Genomic DNA, 25,153 nt, shown 5'->3' with positions numbered 1-25,153 from the left:
AGATATCTAAACTGAAAAAAAAGAAAACATTTTCAACATGATTAGTGTTGAAATTTTTGTTTTGAAACTTTTGCTTTGCTTCTAAGCCTTTAAAATAAATGCTAAGAGATCATGAACGTACATAATATAGCACTTCCGATTACCTGTATGCTTTTGAGAAGACCATGCAACTATTAACTCTTTCATTTCTGGAGCGAAGCAAAAGCCGACTGCAATGTTTTTTTTCTAGTTACCATTGAAAATAACACTGACAAGGTCTGAGCCAGCGGGGACAGTCAGTTCAGAGGCGATTAAACAAAGATGGAGCACACACGTCCTTAAATATGTGCAAAGGAAGAAAATCCGTTTTTGAAGTAGATGCCAACATGGGTGTTTTATTTATTTTTTTAAGTTGGAACGTGTTTTTAAAGCAGGACCACTAGAATCATTACATTTTAGCACCTAAATACTGGCGACTATTTTGTCTTTTTTTTGAGTGCAGGGTTGGGATGCAATGAATTAAAACAGCTCTGGCCAGGTCAAAGATAGGTAGGAAAAAAAAAAAAAAAAGCAAACCTAAACGCGAGGATTTTAAGCGCGGATCCTGCGAGGCCTGTTTGCACGAGTCTTGGGGGCTCTGCGGCGGGGATCCCCGGGGTGCGCGGACTCGGCTAGCAGGAAGAGACGGGGCGCCCCGCGCCCACAGGGACAGGGGCACTGTCTTCACCCCGGGGAGGCGCTTGGGTCGCCCGGCGAGCAGCCGCTGAGACGTGCGCGGACCGGGACATCGCCTCAACCTGTGCCCATTCGGAGCGCTTCCCGCCCGCCCGGACCCCCGAGGGCACTGCGGAGGGGACGCAGGCGCGGAGGGTGGGGGTGTGGCTGGGGAGGGACCCCCGGGTGAAGCGCGTCCGCCCTCGTCCTGCGGCACTCGCGTCCCCGCCGCCTCCCCGCGCGCGCGGGAGCCCCGCGAACCCCGAGCCCCACACGGCGGCGGGGACGGCCCGAGTGCGCGGCCCGCGCCCCCTCCTCCCCCGCCCGCCGCCCTCCCTGCCGACACGTCATGGAAACACAGACGTCAGAAGCCCCGCCAGCCAATCGCGGGCCGTCTCGGGGGGGGGGGGACGGGAGGGCGGGGGAGCCGGAGGGGGCGGGAGCCGCCGCGAGCCCCGGCGCTCGGGGAAGGAAGAGAGCGAGCGGGCGGGCGGGTGAGGGAGGGACGGAGAGGCGCGCGGAGGCGCCGATCGGCCCGCCCCTCGCTCCGGCCACCCTTTCCACTGCGCGAGCGGGCCGCAAGTTGCTAATCGCCCGGCGAGCACGCGCTCGGCCGCCGGGGACGCGCTCGCCGGATCCTCCGTCGTCCGTCGTCCTCCTTTAGCCCCCCTCTCCGGGGGGCGGGGCGGGGCGGGGCGCGGGGAAGCTCAGCTCTCGCTCGGTGTCCCATCCGCGTCTCCTCCGCGCGCGCGGGCGCGCGGGCGCGCACCCGCCCGCCCTCAGGCTCCCCGCGGGCCGCGTCACGTGACCGCGCCGAGCCAAGGCGGCAGCGGCGGCCGCGCGAGCTTCGGCGGCGGCGGCGGCGGCAGCAGAGGCGGCGGCAGCAGCTGCACCGCCAGCGTGGAGCGCGAGGCGTGTAGGTGTGGAGAGAAGGGGAGCGCCAGACCGAAACGGGTGAGTGTCCTTTTCCTCCTCCCTGCCTGTCCCCCATTCTCCCCGGCCATCCCACGGGGCCACCCGGTGCAAACGGGGCCCCTTTGCCCCGGAGCTGGACGCAGCTTCCTCGTGCTCACACGTCCGCTTCCCGGTGTTTCCCGAGACCCCACCCCGGGTCGGCCGGGTTGCGGTGGGTGCTCACGACGGACACCATACCCCGCCTGCCTCAGCCGTTGCGGACGGACGGACGTGAGGCCGGCGGAGCTGCCCGTGCCGTGCGCGGCGCGCCCTGTGTGCGGCTTTGCGGAGCCCAGGAGGCGGGTCCTGCGGGGGACGCGAGCGGCCACTCGGTGGCTGCCGGGCTCTGGGCGGGGGCCGGCCGGGCGCCGCCTCCTCCTCCTCCTCCTTGGCCGCCGCCGCCGCCGCCTCCTCGCAGTGCAGCGTGAGTAGGGAGCCCCGGCTGGTGGACGCCGAGCCTCGCGGCTCCGCGCTCGCCCCATCCCCGCGGTGCACTCGCCCCTCCGCGCGCTGCCCTGCGAGCCGGCTGCGGGCCGAGCCCCGTGCGCGCGGCCACCCGCTGGCCCCGTCGTCGCCCTCCCCCGACCCTCTCGCAGCCTCCCTTTCCTTCCCCTTTCGGAAAATGGTTCCCGCAGCCGGCGAGGTGAGTGGTGGCGGCCGTCGCCCGTCCGCCCGCGGCGGGGGCGGTCACCTGCGCGCGGGGCTGGCCGGGCGGAGCGCGAGGGCGCGGCGGGGGTGCTGACAGCTGGGCGCTTGGGTGGACGGCCCGGGCGCGGCGTGCGTGTCGGGGTGCTGCTGCTGCTGCCGCCGGCGGCGGCGGTGGTGGTGGTTCGGGGCAAGTTGGCGGGGCGGGCGCGGGGCCTCGCAGGTTGTCTCCTGCTGGGAGATCGGAAAGGTGAGAGGGTTCCTCGCCGTGTGCTTGCCGCGCGGGGACCTGCCTTGGGGAGTCGTCACCCGGCGCCCGAAGGGACGGGGCTCGCGCTTGTGTCTTATCTCCTGCACCCGCGGCGGCTCTTTGACTTTGGGGAGCTACCTTGGCCGCGCCACAGCCCACCCCGCCATCGGTCGCCCCCGCCCGGGCGTGTGGTGACCTTGAGGGCAGCGGTGCCCGGGACTCCCTCTCCCAGCGTCACGGGGAGAGGGGTCACCCCTCGAATCCTCGCCTTGGGTCCCCCGAGACGCGCTGCGGGCGCGGAGTGACGGGCTCCTTGTCGTTCCCCCGGCGGGGGTGGTTTGATGGATGCCTGTCAGACTAGGCGGTGACTCCGCGGGAGTTGGAGGCTCGCCTGGCTTTTCTCCCCCAGATTTTCCGTCTGCCCTCCCCTCCCCAGGATGTTCACGGTTGCTTCCGATTCATGTTTATGTACTTAGTTTAAAAGAAGAAAGAAAGAAAAAAATCTGTGCCGTTCCCCCCTTCCTAGAAAGGGTCAGTAAAGAGGACGACCGCAGCCCTGTAGCGGGGGTAGAGGTATGATGGGGGTCCTCCCTTTATTTCATCCTGGTGGAGAATCCCGTGGCTCGGCTAGTTAGCGACCCCTGGACGCTTAGCCAGGTTGGTTGATCTGTGCACATTTCATTCACCAGTTTTCCGCGAGACTCTGGCGTCGGGAGTGCCCTCGGGTTAAGGTGCTAGGCGCCCCGGGGAGGGCTAGGGCTGGGCTGGGTGTCCGGGGAAACCCTGCACAATCGCCTGGGGCGCAGCCCTCAACCGGCAGATTTTTTTTTTACCTTTTCCTTGGTGGGTTGGAGTGCTGCTGACAGTCCCCTTTAGCTGCCTTGCATTGCTACTTTTTGTGGGTCTATTAGTAATCTCATGGCTTCTGTTGGTATCGATCGCTGTTGCTGGTAATAAATAAGTTATATGGATTTTGTTCATATGTATGGAGGTATATGCATGTGCCTGGACTGTCTTTCAACATGGAAGGCTTTGTTGTGTTTAACCTCCCCCACCTGAGGACGGTCTTACTTTAAAAATAAGGCTTTCGCAACGCGTGGGTGTATTTTATAATAAGAAGTGCTTGTAAGGGCCTGGTTTGTATGAAGCTTTCATGGGCATCTCTTTGGATGGTGGCCCGCGTGAGTGAATGGAGTGCCTTCAGTTGTCCTACCACCAATCTCGCAGGAGGGAGACTCCCTGTCCTTGTGTGTTGTTGGACCGAGTGGGTGAGAATCTGCTTTTTGTACTGGGCCCCTTCCCTCTTCTTTTTTTCTTCCACTTTTTATCCTGGTGGTTCAGATTTGAAGTAAGTACAAATATTTTTCTTATCGGGAGCAAAATTTTATAAGCTAGTGTATGAGAAGGACTTTTTAAAGTCATGGTTTCAGGGGGACTTTTTATAGTTTCTACCTTGCTTTGGATAAGACAGTCAAATTGCTGTAATTAAGAGTGGATCTCTGTCCAGATTTTGGCTTGGGTGTAACTGCAAAGATCTTTGAAAAGTAACTGTTATTTCCTACCATATAGTCTACAAAAGTGAGTCACATTCGGGTGAGTTAAGGACAGAGCGCCACCTTTAATTTAAAATTTTGTGATTTTTTTTTTCTTCACATGATGAAAATTTAAGTGTGTGCCCTCTTGATTTTTATCACTGTTGCCATTATTGGCATGTTCATTGAGACATATGACAGGGAATTTTCTTTCTATTTCTGTAGATAATGTCTTGTTCTTTGGGGAAGAATTTCAGCAACTATGGGAAGAAGGCGAGACACTAGTTTTGATCCGTGTTTGGAATAACAGGGATACTGATGGTCTAGATCTACTGAAGAAGAATAGTAAAGAAGAAACTGTAAATGGATGTTTAAAACTAGCATTCTACCAAATATCGGCACCAAATACCAGCAGGGTAGTGGGTTTTTATTTTTCTTATTTGTTTAAGCTGCTGAGCTATTAACAGGTTTTAAAATAAACACCCCAAGATCAGTAAACTCATTATCCTTGCTTGAATAGGGTATAGTAATAATTTTTTTTTATGCGTCTACCTGCTTTATATGTTTTCATTGAGAGTTTACAATTAGTTACTTGCTTTAAGATAATACAAATAAGTACTTTTAGCAGAATGCTTCCATTCAAACTTCAATAGATACCATATTGGAAAAATGGCTTCTATATGTGACTCTTTCAAATGTATCTCACATGAAAATAAATAGAATTTTTCATGCTTAGAAATGAAAATGTTGTAGTGACAGCTGAACTGATGAGATTGCCCTGCCTTTTTGCTCCTTCCTCTCTCCCTTTTCAGATCCAGAATTTAGTGTACAGTCTCCTTTAGACACAGGATATTTTTGATTATTGTCCATGTAATATGAGAGGAAAAGGTATAGCTTGTAAGTAATGGATATCTTAATACAAGTATTACCAATTACAATTTTAAACACAAACTACAAAATATTTTTGCTGCATTTAAATTTCAATTCAGCATTTGTGACTTTTTTTCTGAATGCTATAAAGTCTTAGATATTGAGCTGACACTTAATTCCTTATTAAACTAGGCTTAAAATCTGAGATGAAAGATTGTTTATGACTGTAGTCTCCTTCAGGCTATGGGATATAGATCTTGGCTAAAGGACATTATTTGAACTATTAGACTGAGTAATTAATACATTATTATATATACCTTGGTAGACTCTTTAGTTTTGGGGTTCATTGACTTATTTTCTTTGACAAGTGTTGATTTCATTTTGGATGAAACAGTTACTTTCATATGAAATAAGTTTTAAAAGGAATGGTCACTTAATATAGCATCTGTAATATAGAACAACAAAAGAACATTTACAACTTCTCCTTACATTTCACATACTTTTATGGTTAAAACTGATGTTTTCATCTCTTACAGAATTTTAACAATAGGATGAGTAAGAATTAGGAAGCTGAAACATTTAAAGTGTTGCATTTTGGGAAAGAATATCTTGTACTGTAGAAAAATACTAGTAATAACCTATTATTTGGGAACCTATAGGCTTTGATTAACATTAGGAAAATGAAATATAGTAATTATAGGGATGATTTTCAAAAAGTAACAGAAGCTTTTGTTTTAACTTTTAGAAATGTTATGTATACATATCATGTACATCATTATCTTATAAAAAATATTATAGAAACTGTCAAACACATGAAAATGATAAACTAAAACTGCTCTTTTGATAGCTTGTAGCAACCTAATTTCATTATATCTTCATACAATTTTCATACTAGAAGTAGATCTTTCATAAATAGGTATATTATACAGGTAATTATTGAATTCTTATACTTTATATTTGTAACTTATAGGATATACTCGACTATCTGATATTTAATTGAATCTGAAAGTCAGTTTTATATATTTGGTTTATATGGCATTTAAGTTTTAACTTTCTGCAGGTAGACTATTTTATCTAGGTCCTAACATCTCGTATAGTGTAACTGCTAGATTAACCAGCCTGCATTCTAGGTAAACTAGAGGTGTCCTTGCTTCTGCCAGTATACATGTTTATGTAAGCTTATGAAAGATCAGCTTCTGATGAGAGTAAGTAGAATAGTGTAATATGAATAGATGCTTTGGGGTTTTGCTTTATAATTTAACTATTGCTTATGCTTGGTGTAATGTAAACAGGTCATATACACTAATTTGCTTAATGGCTGAGTGAATGAATTTGAATATATTTTGAAATATTACAATATGTATTTTAAGAGTCTTGTTTTCAAATACCTACTGGCCTTTGAAATGACTAAGCTACAAATAAAATGTTCTACACTGAAAGTTTCTAGTTACTGCTGTAATGTTTTCTGCACCTGTTTTAGTGAAAGTTTATGAAAATTTCTTTAGAATATTAATCTGTCATGCAGTGAAATTGAAAAGTGCAACAAGGTCTTAGATGTGATTTTCGTTCATGAATCCAAAGACTTGTTACAACACCCAAGGAAGGTAGTGGTTCTCCAGTCCTAATGTGCATGAGAATCACCTGAGGCCAGTACTGAAGATTCCTTGGCATTGCCCCTGCAGTTCTGATTCAGCAGATTTGGGGTGGGGCCTAGTAGTCTGCATTTTGGAAAAGAATGTTAGTCTGTAGTAAAGATGCTTTTATAAATCAAAAGGATGTCACTGATTTATTTCAAACTTAGTGAGATTTGTGCTTTTAGTTTTCACTGTGGTAGCATAGTTTGATTTGCTTTGAGTGGCTTTGTGACAGTTGTAAAACTGATAGATTGGAAATATTTCTGTTATCTGTGTGGGCATTCTTCTTTTAGAAGACTTTTCTATAGTTACTTATTAAACACTGGAAACTTAGGGAATGCTGCTGTGCGTGTGTGTTACTGTCTGTTCCAGGTGACAAACGTAGAAGTTTCTTTTCTTCATAGTAATGCATGATGTATCATTATAGTTCTGTAAACTCAGGCTTTGCTTTAGCTTTTACTTTCTGTTCAGAGGTAAAGTCCTTGCAGTTAAATAGACATATTAGTGGATAGCAAGCACGTACTTGAGAAGCAGTGCCTTAGTACTGAGCGATCACTCAAGAATTTTAATATCAAACTATTGATAGTTTAGCATCTGTGCATCAAAACAGAAGTTACTGCTGTTTCATTTATGTGTTAATAATTTGTATAATTAGACAATCTACTATGAGATCCATTTGATCAGTCTATCGAAACCTAATATCCTACATACAGGTTAACTACTTTTCGTAATTTTCCTATTAAGTTCTAACCTTAAAATGAAGTTTCTGGGGGCTGGAGAGATGGCTCAGCGGTTAAAGATGTGCACTTCCAAAGCTTGAGATGGTCCTGGTTTGATTCCCCAATACCTACATAAAGCCAGGCACATAATGTAGCACACTGTGGAGTTTGTTTGCAGTGGCAAGAGGCTCTGGCACATGCTCATTCATTCATTTTCTTTCTCTCTCTCTCTCTCTCTCTCTGCTTGCAAATAACTAATTTAAAAAATTTTTATATGAAATTTTTGGCTTTATTTGTATAGTTGTATAATAGTCTATACAGTCCTTTAAAATGACATGTTTTCATACCATGTCCATCTCAAGAATATACTGAACTTGTTTTTATTTACTTTAAAATGATAGGCTTATTGGTTGTATCTTCAGGAATAGTTATGCATCATGAGTCACAATTTACTCATGATACGCATATCATAGTATCTTTAAGAGAGAGATTCACAATGAGTGGACTTTCCACTACATTCTCTTAAAGCTATTTGTCTGTGGTATTTTCTCAGGACAGTGTCAGCTGACTAGCCCATAGTGCTTCTAATGACCTCCTTGGTAAGGACATTGTTTCGTATAATAATGTCTAACAATATGTTTTCTAAAAACCTGAGATTTCTGCTTTTGTATGAATATTATTGTCACCTGGGGCTCTGGGGAAAGAGGAGGGATAGTTTTAAATGGACCAATGCTTGCTTACACTGTGAAATGTGAGATCACACTACCTAACTGCAAACTGGTATGACTACTGTAACCACCTGATACATTCAAGATTCTAATTTGTTTTCTGAAAAGAGGATCTTAGGAAGGATTTGACTGTTGAACCTAAAGATAATTTAAAAATAATATTACTGTTAGCAATGTGGAGCTACTTATTTTTTTCACTGTGGTAGCTGTCTCCTAGGAAATGTTTTTTAACAAATAATCTCATTTTCTCAATGTTCTCATTTCTGTTGTTTTAATCTACTCATCAAACTTGTGCCAGAATATTTATTGTTTTAAAATATCTTACCTGTTATCATCTCTTCACTAAAACATTTATTGGTTCCTCGGTTTCCTCTGTTAGGATACAATACAACTGATGGCTTTGTGTAAATAAGTAACTCAGTGTTTCGGAATATTGGAGAACACTGATTCTAAGAAATATTATGGGTTTATGGGGGGGGGGCAATAGGAGGGACCAAACAAAAATCTAAGATATGCTGGTCTATGCATTTTTTTTCCATTTAGTATATCTCCAGTTCTTAATATGAGACTGTGAGTAGAATCTATCCAAATGCCTTCAGTGTCATTTTCCTACCTCACAGACCACCTTAGTGGAACAGTTACCTTTCTTAATCTACTACCTAGCCAGGATGGTCATTTGATACACCTAGAGGAGGTACTGTTCTCATGGAACACACATGAATCGTTTTTGGAGTTGAGAGCTGTGTGGAGTACTGTAGCACTGTACCCTGCCCACTGAGGGACAGTGTTTAGTCTGCAGTCTCCTTGTCTGTCTCAGTCCGCCCACCCTTCAAAACTCAACATTTGTCCACTATTGGTCATTCCTCATTAATTTTCTTACCTGAACTCTTATGTCTCTATTCTTCTTTGTACACTTCCCATATTTTTATATTGTATTATATATCATATTACATATCTCTTTTTCTTAATAGTTTCCATTTGGAGATCATGTATAGAAGTTGAACTGAAACAGATATTGGTGGGGAGGGAGGGAGGAAAGGAGAGATTGATTGATTGATTGAAGAGTTCATTGTATAAAACTAAAGCAAAGAGATGAGGTTTTCTAAACTTTTGTTTATTTTTTTTAGATGTGACAGAGGAAGAGGCAGAGAGAGAGAGAGAGAGAGAGAGAGAGAGAGAGAGAGAGAGGGAGAGAATGAGCACGCCAGGGCCTCTAGCCACTGCAAACGAACTTCAGGCGCATGCTCTCCCCTTGTGTATCTGACTAAACGTGGGTCCTGGGGAATCAGGCCTTGAACCGGGGTCCTTAGGCTTCACAGTCAAGCGCTTAACCTCTAAGCCATCTCTCCAGCCCGAGGTTTTTTTTGTTTTTTTTTTAAATTTTTATTTATTTATTTATTTGAGAGCGACAGACAGAGAAAGACAGATAGAGGGAGAGAGAGAATGGGCGCGCCAGGGCTTCCAGCCTCTGCAAACAAACTCCAGACGCGTGCGCCCCCTTGTGCATCTGGCTAACGTGGGACCTGGGGAACCGAGCCTCGAACCGGGGTCCTTAGGCTTCACAGGCAAGCGCTTAACCGCTAAGCCATCTCTCCAGCCCCAGCCCGAGGTTTTTAAAAGCCCTTTTACCTTTGTTATTTTAACCTTCATTGGACAGTCAATTTTCCTCTTGGAGAGTGGCTGCTTTTCATGTACTGTAGGGCAGCAGAATTTAGAAAGTACTTTTCATTTCTAAATTTTGGTGTGATAATTGATGTGTCCAGGTTGCATTTGATTTTGATTCTAAAAAGTCTTTACAGTGGCAGTTGCAATGTAGATTTAAATGACCAATTTTATTTTTTGGCATGTGCCATCTTTTTCTTTCATTGGGATTGATGTTGAGGTGTTCCTATTAAGTCTGTGATCCATTAGTACATTGCATGTTGTAAAATGACACAATTTGAAGCATAAATGATGGCTTAACATTGAACATGAGACATTCTTGTAGTTGCTGTTTATTGGCAGAAGTTCTTTTGGAGTGGTTTTGTAACCTGTCACAGGTGCTAGTGTTCCTGAAAAGGTGTTTTTTTGTTTTTTTTTCCTGAAATGAGTGTGTGCTGGTGGTTCATAACTGTGTATAGATAGTCACTGTAGGCATCAGGAAGTGTAGATATGAGCCCTGCCAAAGCATGCTGTATGTCTGCTCTTTACCTGCCTTCTTCGAGATCCACAAGGAAAGCCTCAGTCATTTCTGTGTGTGCTCATTTCATGCAGGAATCATTTCAAACAGCACACCATTAATGACATATAGATTTAGTAAATTATCACACAGAAAATGTTTGAAGAAATTACTCTAGAAAGTAGCCCATTTCTAGCAATGAGCTCAGATGGAACCACAAGGATACAGGAACACTGTTTTTGGGTGCTTGTCCAACCCTTTTTTTTTTTAATTAAAATTTTGTTGTTGTTGTTGTTGTTCATTTTTTATTTATTTATTTGAGAGCGACAGACATAGGGAGAAAGACAGATAGAGGGAGAGAGAGAATGGGTGTGCCAGGGCTTCCAGCCTGCAAACGAACTCCAGATGCATGCGCCCCCTTGTGAATCTGGCTAACGTGGGACCTGGGGAACCGAGCCTCGAACCGGGGTCCTTAGGCTTCACAGGCAAGCGCTTAACCGCTAAGCCATCTCTCTAGCCCAACCCTTTTAAATTTTACAGATGGAATTTTGATAAAGTGTTACGGAAGATATATTAGGACTAGGTCCTGCTTTAACATTGCAATTATAGTCATAAGAAAATGCTCAAGAGAGGCAGAGAAGTGGTTTTGTTAATGGAGAAAGAAAAGAAAATAAATCTGAGGACTGAAATCAATAGCACTGCACAAGGGACACAGGTTAGAGCAGCAAGCCTTGATCTTTTCCTGCTGGGATACACACGAGGGATACCAGTGCATATATCTTTGTAGTCCGTGTTAAGAACTGTAGTTGTATGAAACTTCACATTTCTTTCTTATATTCTGTACTTTTTGTCTCAACTCATGCCCCAGATTAATTGAGTGATGTTATAGCTACTCTTTTGTTTACAAAGTGACTCATGCTCTTCTGGTACTTTGTACACTGAGTTGCCGATAGCATGATGGAAAACTGCTGAGCTTAGGAAGAGCACCAGTGTCTCAGATGATAGAGGACAAGGATGCCAGTTAGATAACTGGGAAAGAGATGATGGCAGGATTGAGGAGAAGAAGAAGCTCTTTCAGCATCAAAGTTTGTGTCAGACACACCAAGATAAATCCATCAACACCCCTCTGTCCACACTATGGATTAGGGTAATGTTTTGTTGTTTTTGAGGCAGCAGTTCATTCTAATTCAGTCTGACATGAAACTCACTGTGTTACCCAGAACTCCTTATGGTAATCTTCCTACCTCAGCTCTCCTAAGTGCTAGGATTAAAGGTATGAGCCACCAATGCCTATAACTAGGGTAACATTTATGGTAACTTGCCTTTCTAGTTTGAACATTTATATATGCAGTAAACCAGAACCTACCTAATTTCTGCACCACTGTGGTTATCTTGGTGTTACATTTTGGCAGCAATGCTCACCTTTCTCACAGTGTATTTTTGTGATATTCCTAAGTGTGAGTAGACCTAAAATGTTCACTTTTGGATTTTACTCTGGCATTTTATGGATTCCGGATTTAAGTCTTTTTTTTTGCTGTGGAAAACCTTAGTGGCTTTTCCTAAATAAAATACTGTGATTTTTAAAAAATTAATATTTTATTTATTTATTTGAGAGAGAGAGAATGTGAATGAGCATGCCAGGGCCTCTAGCCACTGCAAACAAACTCCAGATGCATGCGCCACCTTGTGCATCTGGCTTACGTGGGTACTGGAGAATCCAACCTGGGTCCTTAGGCTTCACAGGCAAATGCCTTAACTGCTAAGCCATCTCTCCAGCCCCAAATGTGATTCTTTATTACCCCTCCAAGAAGTACAAAGTAAAATGTCAGGCATTTTGTTGTGATTGTTTTGTTTTTAATTAATTTTCTCTTTTAAGTTTGACTTTCAAAAACCTTTGTTTAACTCTAGCAGACCTCTGCTGTTTTAAAAATTTTGTTAGGCTTGCCTTCTAATTTTGTCTTATCATTTGCTTTTTCATTTGTGATACACTGTGGTTAGTTCATGAAGATAAATATATTTATTGAATAGCAAGTTATCTAAGCTTTCCAATAGAAATAATGTATAACTGGCATTTATCTCTGCTCCTTGCCAAGTGTATACTAAAATGAGAGAGGGGGAGGCCCTAAAGTCAAATCCCAGAGTAGAAAAGAAACATCAAAATTTTAGAAGGACCTAGCTTACCTAACCCTCTTGATGAAGAAGTAGCAGTGGGGCAAAAATTGGAGAACTGATGAAAAACATACAGATTTGGTAGTTAGACGCTTGTAGATGTAACTCTATAGCTATCACACCTCTGGCCATCTTCCTCATCCTTCAGAAGGCTAGAGGCATATTTTCTGGAGGAAGCTGAACAGGGAATACAGTTGAAAACTAAGGTTTCGCACTCTTAAAGATCCCGGCCTCCTCCTCTTATTCAGCTGTCAGTATGATGACCAGAATAGAAAAGTCTTTCCTGAGTATTCTGAATAGCTCATGGGAAAAGACCTGAATATAGTGGTGATGGCGGTGGTGGTATGCACACACACACAAAAACCAAACCTGTCAGATCACCCCTTCCTGTAGTGAAATCTGTAATTAGAAGGCCGTACTTTGGGGCTCAGAACATTGATATAGCTTGTGTCCTATTGGTTGCTTTTTTGATAATTTCAATTTTTTAAACCTTTATTAACTTCTAATCCTACAAAAAAGTCATATCACTTAAAATGAAAATCTCGAGCTTTGATGTATGAAAATTGCAGTGAAATCACTGTGACCAAGTCAGTGAATGACAGCATCCCCCAGAACACATTTCTTGGGTATCTTTGTATGCCCACCCCTTGACTTCCTTGGGTAACCATTGATTTTTCTGCCATTATAGATGAATTTGGAATTTCCAGAATTGGGTGTACATGGAATCATACAATATGTGATCTTTTATAATCTGACTTTGCTCAGTCTGATTATTTTGAAGTTTATATATTTTGCAGCTATTAATAATTTTTCCTTGTCATTACTGATAAGGATTTTATTGTATGACTATGACACAATTTGTGTATGCTTTCATCTGATGGTCATTTCAGTTCCAATAAAGTATAGTTTGTGATTGAGTTGTATTGTCTGTCTTTACGTGTTTCAGAACAAAGAACTTTAGGAAGCCCTTGTGTTTGTGTGAGAGGTTAGACACAGGGTGGCGACACCAGCTGTATGTGAGGCCTGAACTTTAGCAAACCAAGTGGGACCTCTGTCAGCCTTATTTGTAAAGATGGAGATAGGTACTGTGGTGATTACCTTGCTGTCATTGTGACAAAAATACCCTAAGTAGGTAACGCTTCAAGGAGGAGAGGTTTCTTTTAGTTCATGATTTCAGAGGTTTAGGTCCATGGATGCCAGGGCTCTTATTTTGGCCTGTGGTACAGCAGCACACCCTGGTAAAAGCTCATGGTAAGGGAGCTGTTCACCTCTTCTTGTGATTGTTGAGAAGTGTTCCAGTAACCCATTATGGACACAAGCCCAGTGACCTTACTTCCTTCTAGCAGGTCTTACCTTTTAAAGGTTCCACCATCTCCCAGTAGTTAAAAAGTCTGGTGACCATGCATTTAGCTGACAAGTGTGCCCAATCTGTGGCCCATGCTGCATGGAACCCAGGAGACCTATGAATGCTGCTTGACACATTTGTAGATGACAAAATGTTGGAAACCTCTGCTTAACAAGTAAGCAATTGAGGGAATATCTTAGGATTCAAAACTCTCACAGGTCATAAAGTGAATTAGAAAGCATGGTTTCTAATCGCTTGTGAGTAGAAAATGGAGTAGAGGACTATATGGTATAAGGAGACTGCTTATATTTTAAAGTAAGAAGAGCGTGTGGATCATCCCTAAACAAACTTTAGACATATATAAGGTGATCAAATGTGAAGGAGAAAAGTGTTGGAATGCGGGGCTAATCCAGCACACACATTAGTTTCTGTTTCTGTGGTCTTGGGCAACTTAGATGCACAAATCTGTATTACTTTGGGTGAAAATCACACATGTACAAAAGCATACTAACTGGATAATACAGACTTAAGTAAACATTTCTTTTGCAAGGACTGTCTGTCTATAGGCAACTGAAAGATTTCTTTCCTTGACTCTTGTCTTCAGCTTCACAAGTTCAAATTCCTAATTCCTTTATTGTGAGGAATGATTAGTTGCCATAGTTTCTTAGTAATATTTTAGAGCTGATATATTTTTCATGGTACCTAATGGAAAAATAGACCAACTCTAAATAGTCTATGTATTTTGATCAGATAAATGGAATTTAAAATTATTGCATAAGATAAATGCCTATGCAGCTGTTTTTTTTTAACCTGCTGATTACTGTGCTGAGGGATTAAAAAATCTTCAAGTTAATTTAAATTTACATATCATAGTTGTAACAAAACAATTCAGTTGTGTCATTAGATGGACACATCAGTTAACTCATAGTTTTTAAGTACAGTACCCATGATAAATTCTCAGTCCAAGCACATCAGTTTCTGAGAGATAAAATAAGCATTCCGTAGACATCCTAAGCCTTTAAGTTAATTTAAAAAATTAACTCATTTAAGTCAGGTTCTGTGGATTTGTGGATGAGACAGTCTCTTCAGGAAAAGGTGAAGGACATTATTGTTTTAACAGATTATCCTCAGGTGCAGTAGCATTAACTTTTTACCAATTAAATTATAACAACATCGTAACGCGTGGAAAACATAGATGGGTGAAAAAGTAAACAAAAACAAGAAAAAGAAATCTCTTATGTTGTACATCTGAGAAATTTCTAGCTGTAATACTCTTTAATTTTGATATTTGAATTGTATACTTATTATTATCCTTGAAATAATGATGATATGATTGTGTTATTTTAAAAAATAAATATAATTTTGTCATTCAGATTGCTTTCACTAACCTGATTTAATTTGTCTAATCTCTCCTATGGCTAGTGCCTTACTACTGAGCATGTCAACAGTATTTCCTTTTTGTTTAGTAATTCTTCCACATACATTTATATTTGTTGATGTTTATCTCCATCGATGGTTGTGTCCTTTGTAATTACTAGCTTTAAAGGATTGTGGTGATTTGTGACCCTTCTGTTTTAATTTTCTACCAGCTTCCCCTGTGGTCAGGGTTTTGGAACTCTGCCTTTTCTTTTCTATACATTGTACCTACCCACTTACAAGTCAACACAGCGTGCCTACCATTCGCTGTGGTCTATACAGTGTACCCTGTCCACTTAAGTCTTTGCTCTACTTTCTCAAGTTCCCATAGCACTTTTAAAATTGTTTATGAGTTTGACACTTTCCGGAGCTGTTCAGCCTGAGAGCGGGACTAGTAATCCTTTTGTTACTCACCCTTAGCCTGGTGCTGTGTTTACATCTCCAAGGTTCTTGATGACTTTTGAGCGAGCATCCTGTATCTTGTGTTGAGCTTGAATCCATTGGCTTAGGATGTCTATGGAATGCTTATTTTATCTCTCAGAAATTGATGTGCTTGGAGTGAGAGTTTATCATGGGTACTGTACTTAAAAACTGTGAGTTAACGAATGTGTCCATCTAATGACACAATTGAAGTGTTTTGTTACAACTATGATATATAAATTTATTTCCCTTTAAAAAGAGAATCCCACCACTCCTGTTTGTAGATAGAAGTTGATAAACTGAACTAAGTAGCAGAGAATATTGAGAAAAAAAGCAAGTGGATAGAAAAGCCATTTTTCTAACATGCTTCTGAGCAGAACGGTATGTCCTTTTTGTTGCTAAGGGTGAGAAAACGTTGCTAGAAGTTTAATACCTAAATTTAAGTAGAAGTGTACGTAGAACTAACCCAAAAAGTTACAGTGCCCTATTATAGATGAAGTAAAATCTCGGCCATATTTTAAAGTGTCCTTGTTAGGATTTTTTTCTGTGATACTGTGTTTTTTAAATGTTCATATTTTGAGTGGAAAACACAAAATTTTGATTATGTTCTTTCAACATAGTGCAAGAGGAAGAATTAGAAGTTCAAGGCCAGCCTAAATTACATGAGACCCCGTGGTTTTTGCTGTGCGTGCGCACATTCCAGGGACTTCTTGCTGCCGTGAGCGAACACCGCACACATAGCACAGCTGGCTTCATGTGGGTACTGGGGAATCTAACTCAGGCTGGCAGGCTTTGTAAGCAAGCACCTTTTGTTGCTGAGCCATCTCCCCACCCTTGATCTTTGCCTATAATCAGAGGGGATGTATTGTGGAAGTTATTATTTTACAAATAAAGAAAGATTTTGGAATCTGCTTTCAAATCTTGGTAGTTTGCCACCATTTGATGTATTCTTAGTTGTTGGCATAGCCATGGTGTAGCCTAATGGGCTGCTTGGAGTTGAGTGTGCTTCGACTTTTTGTCTTCGTCTCAGCTTTTTGATTCTGATTGAGAGATTCCCCAGGTGAGGTGGGGGAGCATGATGGTCGTAGATACTACTTTGAGAACATTATTTTCCATGCTCCCGTGGTATAGTTGATATCAGGTAGCCTTGTAAAGCAGATTCCCCAAAAGCTGAAGAAATTTTGATTGATTTTGGAGGTCTGGAGAGAGTACAGCTGAACTTAGAGCTGCAGATATGCACAAGGAATTTGGGGTCGTCATTCAGAGTCACAAGTGATACTGAAATTCTTGGCTTTTAAATGAAGACAACAGCTGCAGGATAAGGGGGATGCGATGAGAAGAAAAGGACAGATTACATAGTGAGTTAATGTAACTTTTTATATTTCTTTGGTAGATAAATGCTTATATAGCTGTCCGTGAACATTCAGAGCAAATTTTATTTTTCACTATATTAGTAGTGTCATTTTAGTTACTTAGAAAAGTTGCAGTCATACACAAAATGTACCAAATTGACTGTACCATACCATAATCCTAATGTTGAGGTGAAAACTAGCTTCCGTTTGTTGTGGATGCCATGTAGTGGACTGATTGCTATCTGGAACAGGCAGGGATGAAAGAAGCAGAGCTAGAAGAAAGGTTGACAGGTTGGGATAATTTCTGTGCTAGCCTGCGGCTGTTATTTATCCTAGTTCCTGAACCATGTAAAACAAAGTAGAAAAGCAGGAAGTTGGCAGGAAAGCCTTCTAAGAAACCAGTAGTCCCTCCATTCCCAAATCTGAATGGCTTTCTGAACTTCCTTTACTTGATGTGTTTACTCATATTTTATTTTTATTTATTGATTGATTGATTTGTGTGCGTACGTGTGTGTTTGGATGTGACAAGGTCTTTTGCTACTGCAGTCCAGTGCCTGTCAGGCTATATGTGGGTGGCTGGGGAATTAAAGCCCAGCAACCAAGCACCTTTAACCACTGAGCCTTAACTCATAATTTCAGATATGTTTCTATGACATTTTCACAACAGGTTTACCTGTATTTTACAGGTGACAGCAAATTTAATAAATAAGAGGTTGTTTAGAGGCAAGCATATATATCATAAGTTGAAAACTGACATCTTGATGTATAAGCAGAAGTTTTTAAAATTAAATTCCTTAAACTTCAGCCACAGACGATTAGTTGCAGAACAGTCACTCTGTGCCGTTCTCCATATCTGGAATACCTTTATCAGGAATTAACATCTTCTTTACTTCTCCAGAAAATTAGATGAATCTAACAGTACTTACTGCATTAATGCTTTTCTCGTGTGACTGAGCCTGTGTGCTGTCCTGTCACTGCTATCCCAATGACATCTCCAGTCGCACCAGGAATTTTTCCTGTGTTACAGACATACGTTGCCTGTTCACTGTTCTGTGCCGTTGTATGTCACACACTCCCTTCCCTAATTCCTCATATGATAAAATACTGCTGTTGCCTCAAAGCCCACTTTAAAGGTCAGTTGTTTGATGAGCCATTCCCCCAGCTTCCTTAGAGATTAAGTCAGTGTTCCTGATTCTGACACATCAGGTAGGAAATAAAGGATTGGTTTAGTAACCGTTGTGTGGGTGTGGTGGGGTGGTGAAAGCTATATACAGAATGTTTTTACTGACTGCTAGAAGCAGTTCACTTTTATCCGATGCTTTATATAGTAGACTTTTAAAGTTTTAAGTCAACTAAATCATTAAAGATACCATCATAGTGGCACATTGTTTTTTATAACCTGTGTGCTGTGATCTTAGCCTCCCTAACAGTCTTTACAATGAACAGTTAATTTTAAAATGTAGCCATGTCTAAGTTTTGTTTGAGTATCTTGTAGTTTTTAATAGCCTGTGGTTTTCTTATTTTTATTTAATTTTTTAAATTAATTTATGGGAGACAGAAAGAATGGGGGGCAATGCCAAGACCTCTTTCCACTGCAAAAAAATCCAAATGCATATGCCACTTTGCTTTAAGTGGGTACTGGGGAATCAAGCCCTGCTTTCAGGTTTTGTAAGCAAGTGCCTTTAACCATTGAGCCATCTTTTCAGCCCTTATTTTAATTTTTGTCATTAGTAATCACAGAATGTTAGTGCATAAAAAGAGAAGTGCATGGGCTGCAAAGGGTCGGTGGTTAGAGGTGCTTGCTTGCAGAGCTGCTGGCTCTGGTTGAATTCCCTAGCATCCCTGTAAAGCCAGATGCAAATTGGTGCTTACATCTGTGATCCCTGTGTGGTAGGAAGAGCCATAGAGGAAGAGCCAGGAGAATCTGAAGCTCACAGGATAGCAAGCCTGATATTTGCAGTCTGGCAGTGTATTTGCAGTGGCAAGACACCCTGTTTCAAAGAAGGTGGAGCACAGACACATAGAAGTTGACTTGACCTCTGACCCTGACATAGGTGCTGTGGCACCTGTACATATATACACAGGCAAATAAAGAAAGAAAGAAGAAAGAAAAGAAAAGTTGTCCTTCCTTAATTTGGAAATCACTTTCTGAGATTTGGCAACATCTTTTTCATTTAATTGCTTTATCTGACTTGTGACAGGCAGTCTATGTAAACTAGATTTTAGTTTCAGTGTGTTGCTTCTTAATTAGACTTCTGAAAGAAACTTTAAACAAAAATTAGGGATTCAAGTTCCCATGGAAACAATACGGCAAAAAGGGTGGAATTACCTGTTTGGGGACCTAATAATACTGGGAAATGGAAAGTATGATTATTTGAGACAGGGAAAGACTATTAGTTTATTTATTTGCAAGTCTGTCCCCATGTTGGAGTCTGAATTCTTCATGGTCTGGTTGGCGATCCTGTACTCCCAGGACCTCTGTAAGCCCTAACCTGAATAGTAATCTTGAGTGATCACCTGTTGGCTTAATTATGCTTGGCTTTTAAAAATTGTTCATGGTAATTTGTGATACTTTGTCCAAAGATTTTTCTAAAATATTTTTATTTATTTGAGAGAGAGTGAGAGAGAAAGCAGCAGATAGAGAGAGCGGGTGCACCAGGGCCTCTAGCCACTGCAAACAAACTCCAGACACGTGTCACTTTGTGCATCTGGTTTTATGTAGGTACTGGGGAATCAAACTTGGGTCCTTAGGCGTTGCAGGCAAACGCCTTAACCACTGATCCATCTCTCCAGCCCATGTCCAAAGATTTTTATGTGCATATTTATCTTTATGCAAATACTTTGTGTGTTTGTATGTGTGCTCTTACACTCTAGTGCATGTGTGGGAGTGGGCATGCCACAGCGTGTACATGGAGGTCAAAGGACAACTTCCCAATCAGTTCTTGTCCTTTCTGTCTCATTTTGAGGCAGTTTCTCTGGATCTCTGTCATTGACTGTTATGCTCCATGAGCTGCTGGAAGATTCTCATCTCTACCTCCTCTCACTCCATGTTACTGGATTGCAGAAGCCTGCTATGATATCCAGCTTTTTACGTGGTGTTTGGGGACTGAACTCGGTACTCGGGCTTGAGCAATGAGAACTTCGTCCATTGAGCCATTTCCCTGACCCAAGGATAAGTTTTCATGTATGTATTTCATTGCTCAAGTTTTCCTGAACAGTTGTTTTAGACATGTTTTCAGTACAGCGCCAAGAACACTCACAGACTTCACCTTTGCCTTAATTTAGGAGAATGAGTTTGATTTACTTCTTTCAGTGGTTGAAGTCATAAGGACTGAATCTGGTTCTCTTTTACAGTTAGAAGAGAACTGATTGTCAAAAGCATGTTGCATCTAACAGTTGGTGTGAGGTGATGACTCCCTTTGTTGACAAATAAATGAGTGAGTTCCCTGCCCACATGTCCAGTAGCAGACAAGGCCTCTTGCCTGGTTCTTGGCTCTGGCCCACCATCCTTCTGCCATGTGTGGTTGTGCCTGTGACATGCTGGTCTGAGCTCTACACCATGGTAAGAGCTAGATTTTTTTTTCTTGGAATTAAAATTGGATGATTCTTGAAATGCTTTCCTTTTTACACAACTATTTATGAAAGATTATTGGGGCACTAGGGATTTGATTTATTCCTATTGACTAAATATAGATATAAAAGGACCACTTCAGATCTAGTTCTGTGTAGAGATTGTGCCACTCATTTAAGGGAAAAATAAGCAGTGAATCCTTGAGATTATCTTTTTTTTTTTTTTAGATGTTCTTGAACTTGAAGTCAGTTCACACTGGCTTGAACTCCTCTTGATCCTCCTGCCTCTACAGTGCTGGGATTACATATGTGACCCATTATACCTGAAAATCTTGTCCTAATATTTAAAAATTTATTTATTCATTCATTCATTTGAAAGAGAAAATGAATGAATGATGTAGGTAGGTAGGTAGGCTTCTTGCCATTACAGATGGACTCCAGATGCATGTGCCATGTTGTGCATCTGGCTTTACCCTGTGCAGTAGGAAACTGAACCCAGGCCAGCAGACTTTGTAAGCGAAAGCATCTTCAACCACAGAGTATCTGCCTGACCACTTCTACTCTCAAAGGGAAAATTTTTATTATTAGAAATGTGCTTTTAGAAAAGAGTAATTGTTAATGAACTGTGGCATTTCTGATGATGCCAGAGAAAAATGTGAATGTATATACTAGAGGAATATTACACTCAAAATCCTAGAAAGCATTCATTGTCAAAACTAGTAAATAGCAAATAATAGATGCTAGCACATGTGTTTATCAAACTACAAAATACTGATTTGAAGTTAGGCTGAGATTCTGATTTGATTTAAGATATTCTGTGTTAAACAAAATCCTGTCGTTTGCAGACACTTGCCTCTGACAGTCTGTGATATAACTTTTTACCTCCTTGTAACATATAAAGGGATAAGCCACTCATCTTTTAATGAGACTTATTTACACATTTACTTCAGATACTTTAATTAGTTCAAGTTTACCTTCAATAAAAATAAGATATGCCACGGGACGTGGTGGTGCACACCTTTAATCTCAGCACTGGGGAAGCCAAGGTAGGAGGATCGACATGAGTCCAAGGCCACCCTGAGGCTACATAGTGAAGTCCAGGCCAGCCTGAGCTAGAGTGAAACCCTGCTTCAAAACACCCAAAAAAAAAAAAAAAAAAAAAAAAAGATATGCTATTATTGAAGACATTTTTTTTCTTTAGAGTACCCAGTTTCTAAAGGAAATTTCACAATAGAAGTTGCAGATGTTTTAAGCAGTGACTACCTTATTAGGTTACTTTATTAGTTACTTTATTTATTTTTTTCTTTTTATTTATTTATTTATATATTTATTTATTTATTTGAGAGTGACAGACACAGAGAGAAAGACAGATAGAGGGAGAGAGAGAGAATGGGCACGCCAGGGCTTCCAGCCTCTGCAAACGAACTCCAGACGTGTGCGCCCCCTTGTGCATCTGGCTAATGTGGGACTTGGGGAACTGAGCCTCGAACCGGGGTCCTTAGGCTTCACAGGCAAGCACTTAACCGCTAAGCCATCTCTCCAGCCCTTTATTAGTTACTTTAAATCAACTCTTGGTAGAAAAATGAACACTACTGGCCTGCCTATATTCTGTTCCATTTTAAATATCAGTTATTGCATTATTGCTATACTGTTTAGTAATAAGTAGTGGTTAATATAGTCTAAAACATATATCAAATGCCTGTAGCATTCTTATTGAAATATCCTAAGCTTCCAAGAAAGCACAGTCTTTGTAGTTTTTGTATATTGTATGCTAAACAAATGAAAAGTAAATTTGCAAGTACCTATTAAAAAGTGAGCACAAACTATCAAAGCTTCTTTATTTACCATGTTCTACAAAACATTGACTGTTTAGAGAATATTCCAAATATAATCTATAATCCCAATTTCAGAGTTGGAGGTAGGAGGATTAAGTTCAAGGTCATTCTCAGCTACATAATGAATTCAGGGGCACCCGGGTTATTTGAGACCCCCGTTTCAAAACAAAACAAAGAAACCACACAGTTTGCAAAGTTCTGTGTTCATTATACTCATATGTACTATATGTATGTGGAGAGAGCTAGCAGATGAAGGTGAAGTTGAGAACAACACAAAAAGTATTTCCCAAACTGATGTAAGATATAATAGGTAAAAAAAAAAAAAAATGCATGTGTAAATACTAATATAGGAGATTAAGGGAATAGGTAAGGATTAAGAGTCATATTGAGTATGGACTGAATAAGGGTCAAAGACAGGTCTAGAATTGCAAATTGAGAATTTGCTGTTTTTAAGTCACTTCTTAAAGCATAATGGTTATTAGCCCTTTTAGTATGGGGCCAAGAAATATAGGCCAGATGGAAAGGTGCTTCTCTGTTCATCCAGTATTTTTGTAAGTAGGGTAAGTCATGAGATCACAGGGAGAGAAGCTCAGCTGCTAGGAGACTCAGTTTCTTCCAGAATAAAAAAAATGATGTAATTATATTTGGTGTTTAATTTCTTTCTTTGGAAATGGGAATTTATGATGGAAGATAATGAACTGCTTACTACTGAATGTTTTTAGTATGTGTCTCAAATATTGCATGGCACTAACAAAATATTTGCTAATTGTTTCACATTTAAATTTGACTGGAAGTCATGCCCATTTAAGAACTGACAAGACAGCCAGTAATGGAATGAATCCTCAAGAACCTGGATGTAGACCATATGCAAGTTTGTGTGTGTGTGTGTGAGGAGGGTATGTACATGTGTAGTACATGTGTACATATGTGTGAAGTCCTGAACTTCTGCGAAGTAGGCTGGGATTACAAATGTGCTATCAAACAGCTTAAAAAAAAAAAGAAAAGAAAAGAAAGAAAGAAAAAAAAAATGGTTCCGGAGTTTGAACTCAGGTACCCATGCTTGCAAGGCATGTACTTTATTGACTGAGCCATCTCCCTAGCCCTCATGTGTAGCTTCTTTTTTTATTCTTTCTCTTACATTTTCTGATGCTGAAAACTAAACTTACAGAGCCTCAGTTCTTGCTGATCAGAATCAACAGAGGTTTGTACATTCAGGAACTAGAACTAAGGTTCTGAGCCCATAATGGAAACTTGACAGTCAATCTAAATTGTGGCTCCTAGTGCCATTTTCATGGGTGCTTTCTGCTCGAGAGAGAAGACTACAATTACCAAGTGTGAGGAGCCCTGTTCCTGTGGAAGGGGAGCACACATGTACGTTTGAAGATATTTTAGGTTGATAGCGTTTTGAGGATGGAGGAAGAATTGTAGCAGTAGAAAAGATCTTAGAGAACCTAGTCCAACCATCTGTTTTATAGATGAGAAAACTGAGACCCAGGTACACTGCACCGTACCCAAGATCATAGTGAGGATGAAAACCTAGATCTCATTTCCACGTTGCTATCCATTCCAGTGTTCAGTGTCCAAGCTTTGCAAAACCTTCATAGAAATAATATTCAGTGGAATATTTGAGTGCTAGTTAGTATGGTATCCTAATTACAGTTTTAGGCAATATGTTGGGCATCGTGGTTTCTATTGGTTAAAACGAGTAATTCTGTCCTCTAATATATTGTTTTTCTCTTTGTAAATAATTGGTACTAAATGAGCAAGGATTAGGACCAAATAGTTGAATGGAAGTGATAGTCTGGAAGTAGAGTTCTAACTTTTGTCCTGGGAGCTTATGTGCCTGTTCTGCAGTTTATAATGATTGTACCAAAGTTTCATTGGCCCTCTATATTTATAACCTAAAAAAGTATGCACCTTACCTGTATTGAAAAACAGGCCACCGAGAAACCCTGTCTCACCAAAGGTAGACAGTGCTAGTGACACCCAGGGTTCCATACACACAGGTAATGTTGTACCATCTACTCCCACATACAGGCTTACACACGGCCTATTCAGCTTCTTGTTCTCAGTGGTTATACCAAAGCAATGCACTAAGGTCACCATTGCCTGAGACAGTGACTAACACAAATCCTCCTGCAGCCAAAGGCCTCATCTTCTTGAGTTACATTCCTGCCAACGGCCTTGATAGGGAATATCTAATTTGTGAGAAGGTGAGTGTCTGTATAAGTGGATGTTTACAGAGGAGCTCTGGGTAGGTTGCACTGTGGTCTTGTTTTCCTTCTCATATTGGACAGTATTCTTATATATTTTTGGTTTTGCTTTTAATAATCATCTGAGTTAACATTCTGTATGTGACTAAATTGATGAAAAACATAGCATCACAAATATTGCATGAATTTACCTTCTTGACAGCTATTGGGCAGCATTCTTACACATTCTTGGATTTGTTTTTAATAACCATCTGAGTTATTTTATATATAACTAAATTAATAGAAACAATAACATCACAAATATTGTATGAATTTGTCTTCTTGACAGTCTAATGAATTTTTAAACAGTGGTACCTAAATACACAAGGTATATTTGGTTTGATTTTAAAAATTAGCATTTTTCTATCTTAGCAAATAAGAGTATATGGAATAAAACTTGATGTTTCTTTTATTTGGGTGCCTGAATTTTGTAATTTTCACCCCCAATTCTTTTATCAGTGGATATACATTAAGAGGAGGGATGAGTAAATTAATATCTTTATTAGACTGCTTGGAATGCCTTTTTAAAGCATCTTTCTTATAAACTTAACTATATCGTTAAACTAGAACAGAACATTTCTAACTTAACATTCCTTTTTGGTTCTAATTAA

General features: G+C 41.2%; 1 protein-coding gene across 5 annotated transcripts in view; it reads left to right on the top strand.

Moving 5' to 3' along the window:
* Nucleotides 1-1,532: 1,532 nt before the first annotated feature.
* The window catches only part of Atp2b1 (ATPase plasma membrane Ca2+ transporting 1), a 125,396-nt gene continuing 101,775 nt past the window's right edge, over nucleotides 1,533-25,153 (top strand). For 4 of the 5 annotated variants that reach the window (XM_045153535.1, XM_045153534.1, XM_045153531.1 and 1 more), the window contains exon 1: nucleotides 1,533-1,647. The gene's annotated coding sequence lies outside the window, so the exon portion shown is untranslated. Of the gene's footprint in view, nucleotides 1,648-2,220; nucleotides 2,291-25,153 lie in introns of those variants that run through there. The other variant, XM_045153533.1, reaches the window with a different exon arrangement.

The sequence above is a fragment of the Jaculus jaculus genome, chromosome 6 (genome assembly GCF_020740685.1).
Source record: "Jaculus jaculus isolate mJacJac1 chromosome 6, mJacJac1.mat.Y.cur, whole genome shotgun sequence".
Taxonomy (NCBI): domain Eukaryota; kingdom Metazoa; phylum Chordata; class Mammalia; order Rodentia; family Dipodidae; genus Jaculus; species Jaculus jaculus.
This window is presented reverse-complemented; position numbering and strand designations above follow the sequence as displayed.